This window comes from Physeter macrocephalus, chromosome 7, assembly GCF_002837175.3.
Source record: "Physeter macrocephalus isolate SW-GA chromosome 7, ASM283717v5, whole genome shotgun sequence".
Taxonomy (NCBI): domain Eukaryota; kingdom Metazoa; phylum Chordata; class Mammalia; order Artiodactyla; family Physeteridae; genus Physeter; species Physeter macrocephalus.
In genome coordinates, this window is record NC_041220.1 from 129,287,157 (window position 1) to 129,293,741 (window position 6,585).

The window sequence follows — 6,585 nt, forward strand, 5'->3', positions numbered from 1 at the left end:
TCTTAGTTCAACCAAACAGCAAAAAAATTTTCCAAAACCATAGGTAGGTACTGGATACTGCTTTAATTTCTGTTAATTAAAAATGTTTGATCTACTATGGCAGATCTTGGTGTAAGATCCTTCAAAGAAAATAATTAATCCATGCAAGTTTGAGATAACACCTAATCTGTAGAGCTTGTGACCTGATTTAATCAAGCTCTGGACATTATTATTGATCTATCCAAAAAACTTTTTTTTTTAAATTGAAATACAGTGGGTGTACAATGTTATGTTAGTTTCAGGTATACTACATAGTGGTTTTACATTTACATAGATTACAAAATGATCACCATGATAAATCTGGTGACCATCGGTCCCCTCACAAGGAACATGGTTAATATTATTATTATTAACCCATATTCCTTGCTTTATGTTACATCCCATGGTTTATTTTATACCTGGAAGTCTGTACCTCTTAATCCCCGCTACCTATTTTGCACAACTCCTCTACCCTCCTCCAATCTGGCAAACACCTGTTTTTAGATTTCACCTGTAAGTGAGGTCGTGCGATATTTGTGTTCGTCTCTCTGATTTATTTCACTTAGCATGATAGCCACTAGATCCATCTGTGTTGTCAAAAATGCCAAGATTGACGAAGTCGGGTGGGCGCGGACAGGGGAGGGGCCTCACAGAGGCCGGCGAGGGGATGAAAGCTCTGGGCTGGAGGGATGGCCGGATGTCCCGGCCTGCAGCCCTGAGCGCGGCGGTGGCGGTGGCGGCGCCAGTGTCGCGCTGGTGGCCGTTGCGCGCTGCTCCTGCTGCAGCCTGAGGACGCGGGGCCGGGGGGCCGGCTCCAGCATGGCCGAGACAGAAGCGCTGCCGAGGCTTCGGAAGACTTCAGGATGCAGAATAAATCCGTCTTTATTTTGGGTGCCAGCGGGGAAACCGACAGAGTGCTCTTGAAAGAAATCCTCGAGCAGGGCCTGTTTTCCAAAGTGACGCTGACTGGCCAGAGGAAGCTCACCTTCGACGAGGAAGTTTCTACAAACGTGAATCAAGAAGTGGTGGACTTTGAGAAATTGGATGACTACGCTTCTGCCTTTCAAGGTCATGATGTTGGATTCTGTTGCCTGGGTACCACCAGACAAAAAGCTGGGTCGGAGGGATTTGTTCGCGTTGATCTAGGTTACGTCCTGAAGGCTGCAGAGCCGGCCAAAGCTGGAAGGTGCAAACATTTCAACTTGCTGTCCTCTAAGGGGGCTGATAAGTCAAGCAATTTTTTATATCTGCAAGTCAAGGGAGAAGTGGAAGCTAGGGTTGAAGAGTTAAAATTTGATCGTTACTCCATATTTTGGCCCGGAGTTCTATTATGTGATAGGCAAGAATCTCGCCCAGGTGAATGGTTGGTTAGGAAGTTCTTTGGCTCCTTACCAGAATCTTGATCCAGGAGCCATTCTGTGCCAGTGATGGCTGTGGTTAGAGCCATGCTGAACAACGCAGTGAGACCAAGTGACAAGAAGGAACTGCTGGATAACAAGGCCATCCACGACCTGGGGAAAGCTGATGGCTCTCTCAAGCCGTCACCACAATGGAGAAATGCTTTCCAGTGTCAGACTCAACACCTATCACCTAACGGTAATTTCAGGGTCTTAAAAAAACAGGTGCTTTAACTGTGGTTTCACTATTCTCAGTCGCCCAGATCCAATAAAAAAATGATCGTGCTCTGCATCAGCATTTTAGAGCCTGATTCTACATATGTAGACATCACCCTGGGAGCCTTTCAAAAATAGAGATCCAGCAGCTCCCTGGTGGTCTGATGTCTCGTGTTTGGCACAGAAATGAGAGATTCATAGGCCCTACCTCAGACTTTCTGAATCAGAACTTTGGGGGGATGGGCACAGAAATCTGTTGTTTTATTTAAGCTTCTCTTATGGTTCTGATGCCACTGGTGGGGAGGCCTGCTTTGAAAGCTTGTCTGCAGAGTCACAGCAATAGTGCAGACCTTATGTATCATGCAGATGAGTTCTGAACAAAACTTGTTGACATTTGTGTCTCTGAGTTACCCAGTGCTGACTGCATGTTAATTGTGTAAGTGAACATTGTGCTTTACTACTTCTTTAGAATATATAATAAAAGTTATTATATAACTGAGCTTATATAATTCATGGGAGAATTAAATAGAATAATTAAAATAAATGTACAAGTTGTGGGTGCCCTTAGATTGTTAGAAAATGCCCAAGTAACTGTGGTAATATGCAGTATTTTGGCCAATGGGATGATAGAATAGCAGCTAATACATATCAAGTACTTGCTAATTGCCAGCCTTTACACATACTGTCTGTCCTTTAACCCTCCAGACAATCTTTATAATTCTTACAGGCAGTACTATCATCCCCATATCTTAGGTGGGGAAACTGAGGCTCACTGTGGTTAAGTACCTTGCCCAAGGGCTTAAAGCTGAAGCCTGAAGCTAGGAAATGGCAAAGCCAGTATTCTAACCCAAGTGAGCCTGAATCCATAGCTTCTGTTTTTAAATACTCTGCAAGAGCATCCAGTATCTGTATATTTCCAGGAAGTTACAGTTAATTGTTGCTGGATCAGTACATGCCATGGATCAATAAAATAGAAATGTTTGGGTTTCTCCATTGGTCTAGGATCCCTCTAATGATTAACCACAAAATGTTCACATAGCCAGTAAATGCATATTTCAAAGTGCTTCACTTTAAAAACTATGGAAAAGGAAAGGAAGAGGCAGAAGGAAGGGTCAAAGTCAAGAGGAGCACACTGTTAATTTCCATCATAGAACAAAGGATAGTAGTGAAATTTGTCTTAACTTGTGTGCTGGGGGAGGCAAGGTAATAAATTTAAAGCTTCAGTGGACAAAAAAAAAAAATGGCATTATTTCACTTTTTTAAAGGCTGAGCAATTACAGATATAAATGTAATATAATATATACTTTATTCACTGAGGTTGCTTCCATATCTTGGCTATTGTAAATAATGCTGCAATAAACATTGGGGTGCGTGTATCTTTTCAAATTAGTGTTTTTGTTTTATTCTGGTAAATACCCAGAAGTGAAATTGTTATATAATATGGTGGGTTCTATTTTTAAATTTTTGAGAAACCTTCATAATGTTTTCCATTGTGGCTATACCAATTTACCTTCCTGCCAACAGTGCACAAGGGTTCCATTTCTCCACATCCTCACCAGCACTTGTTATTTGTTGCCTTTTTGATGATAGTCACTCTGACAGGTGTGAGGTGGTATCTCATTGTGGTTTTCATTTACATTTCTCTGATCATTAGTGATGTTGAGCATTTTTTATGTGTCTCTTGGCCATCTGTATGTCATCTTTGAAAAATGTCTGTTTAGGTCCTCTGCCCACTTTTTGAGCAGGTTGCATATATTTTTGATGTTGAGTCATGTGAGTTCTTTGTATATTAACCCCTTATAAATATATATATCCTTTGTAAATATTTTCTTCCATTCAGTAATCTGCCTTTTTGTTTTGTCAATAGTTCCCTTTGCTGTGCAAAAGTTTTTTGTTTGATGTAGTCCCATTTGTTTATTTTTGCTTTTGCTTCCTTTACCTGAGGTGACAGATCTGAAAGAGTATTGCTAAGACCGATGTCAAAGATTGTACTACCTAGGTTTTCTTCTAGGAGTTTTATGGTTTCAGATCTTACATTTAAGTTTTTAATACATTTTGAGTTTATTTTTTGTATATGCTGTGAGAAAGTAGTCCAGTTTTATCTGCATGTAGCTGTCCAGTTTTCCCAACACCATTTATTGAAGAAGCTGTCTTTTTATTGTATATTCGTTTCTTCTTTGTTGTAGGTTAATTGAACATATAAATGTGGATTCATTTGGGGGCTCTTTATTCTGTTTCATTGATCTATGTGTCTTTTTTGGTGCTAGTACCATACTATTTTGATTACTGTAGCTTTGTAGTATAGCTTGAAATCAGGGAGTGTGACACCTCCAGCTTTATTCTGCTTTCTCAAGATTGTTTTGGCTATTCTGGGTCTTTGTTGTTTTCATACAAATTTATAATTATTTATTCTAGTTCTGTGAAAAATGCATTCGTGAATACTGCAATGGGTTATCAAGTTAATTTACTTTATAAAAATTTACAAACATTTTTAGTGTCCTTTAATAGATGTAATTTTACACATTAAGTAGTAGTGTAAATAGTTGCTCTTTGTTAATATCCAAAAATAATGAAAACTGGTCAATGACTTCTCTAAAAAATAGCTTTTTGACTGCCATCAGTGAATTTCTGCAAAATAGAATGCAAAATATGTAATTTTCTAATAATAAGCAGATGTTTATTACATATCAGCTATGTGCACAATATTTTCTTTCAGTACCAGAAAGAAAACAGAAATCATTTAAATCTAATATCAGCAAACCAATTTGCCTTTTTCTAATTGAAGCAAAGTGATATTCATATTTAGTTGTCATGTATGTTTTGAGGTCTACTAATATCCAGTGTTTTTCACATATGAACGAATGAATGTATAGCTAGAAAGGAACCTGCCTAGAATATTTGCTTTTGGTGAAAGACCCATTTTATAGTTACATATTAACTATTATAATCACTTTTTAATTCATAGTATATCCAATTAATATCACAGCATGATATACCCTAATATGAAATGGATTTTCTATGTATATTTTAATGAAATCATGAAGTGAGGTAGGGGTTACCAGGGAAGATATTTATAACGTACTTTACAATTAATAAAATTTAATTTAGTGAATATCTGTGATATAAAGCATACTAGTCAGGTTTCAACCAGAGACATAGAACCAGTAGGAGATGGATACTAAGAGGTTTATTGCAAGAAATTGGCTTACATCAAATTGCTTCACACTTGCCACCCTCTTCCCAACACAGCTCAGAGAATGATTCCTAATTGTTTTAACCCAATTGTGGTGGTTCAAATATCCTTGACAGTGATTGTGTTAGGCTTAGGTCTCTGATACAATTGTGGAATTCAGCTGTGAAACTTTTTTAAAATATATGCACAAGGATGCTTCTGTAGTTGTGAGTGATGCCTAGGATGCTGCAACCTTTTTGGAAACATAAGAACAAAGGTGAGAATAAAAAAGGAAATATGGCCCTTGATGGTGTTATTGAGCCACCCGGTTAACCAACTCTGAAAGCTACCCCATTCTATCATTCAATCATTCATTCATTTATTTGATGATACCTTTTTTGTTGTTAATTCTGTTTGAATTGTAAATTTTCATTAAATGAAGTTTGTAGCCTTTTAAGTGATATAGAAGCCAAATGAAATCAGAAGTTGTCTTGGTAAAGCACGAAAGCATGAAATCAGAGAAAGGGGATTTAAATGATTCAAATGTTTATTGACACCAGGAAAAGGTAGTCTAAAACAACAACTCTTCCTCTGAAATATGACCTTAGGGAAACAAAGTATTTGAAAATGTGAGTCACAACAGTCCTTTCCTTAGTGGTTCTCAGGCTTTAGCATGGATTAGAATCACCTGAAGAGCTCACTGAGGTGTGAGAGTTCAGGCTCCTCATCTTGCATACATCTCCCATTTTTTTCTAAGGGGTTCTCTTAGAGCTACCCTCACTTGGCTTGAGGAGGAAGAAGAACTTTGCTTTCCTTGTGTGTTTTCTTTTCCTTAAATTTTGTCAATGAATTCTTTCTCAGTAAATCTCTACCCTGTAGGTAAAAGGTAGGCAGCACTCCTTCCCAGGCCTGATTGGGGGTGTGGGGGGGTCAAGGAGGAGCTGCACTTTGTGGTGCCTTCCCATGCATCTGGGCAGGGCACTCCAAGCCAGGATCTTGCCTTGTGTGAATTCTGGTCTCTAGAAGCACCTATTTCAAAAGTTTCTATGTTCTCCCTGGTGATTGGGATCAGCTTGGGCTGGCAGTGCTATCCAGGCAGGGTGCCCTGAGCCCATGTCTTTGTTTCTCTCCTTGCGGGGAACTCTCCATCTCTTTATCCCAAGCATGGGGTCTACCAGATGCCCCAAGAGCTCTGAGACTCAAGCTGATAGGATTACCCCAGGGTCCTGGATGGTTTCTAGTCCAGGAGCACATCATGGTAAGTGGGCCACACCTACTGACTAAGGTAGTATTTCTCTCATGGGATTGCATTCGATGGGGCTATCAGGCTGGTACTGACATGCTGATCTTGAGTGGGTCTCAGTCACATCAGACACACGAAAATTTTAAGACTCTGAGTTACCAGTGGTGTGATTACCTTTGGGCTTGAGCCATATAAAGCCTGGGCATTAGCTCTCAGCTGCCAGTGCTCTAACCATGGTGCCACCCATGGTGCCACCCATGTTCTAAAGCACCCAAGGGCAGTTGGGGTAGTAACATGTGTTCTTCATCTTGTGCATCCCCACGCACTGGCACCCAGGGCAGTCACTCCACCAGCTCAGACAGTCCTTCAAGGATGGCATTGGCAATCTCCTCTGAGTTTTTTCAAGATTGTTGCTCTTCAAAATCAATAGACACTTCTCATTGGTACCCCCTCATGCTTCAACTGATAAATCTTAAGTTATGAAAACTAGAAGTAGAAGTTTCCTTGTATAAATGGAACTTCTGCCCATGGACCCTTGA

At 39.8% G+C, this 6,585-nt stretch overlaps 1 pseudogene; it reads left to right on the forward strand.

Moving 5' to 3' along the window:
- Nucleotides 1–715: 715 nt before the first annotated feature.
- LOC102989158 (oxidoreductase HTATIP2-like) lies at nt 716–1,649 on the forward strand (annotated as a pseudogene).
- The last annotated feature ends 4,936 nt before the right edge of the window (nt 1,650–6,585 follow it).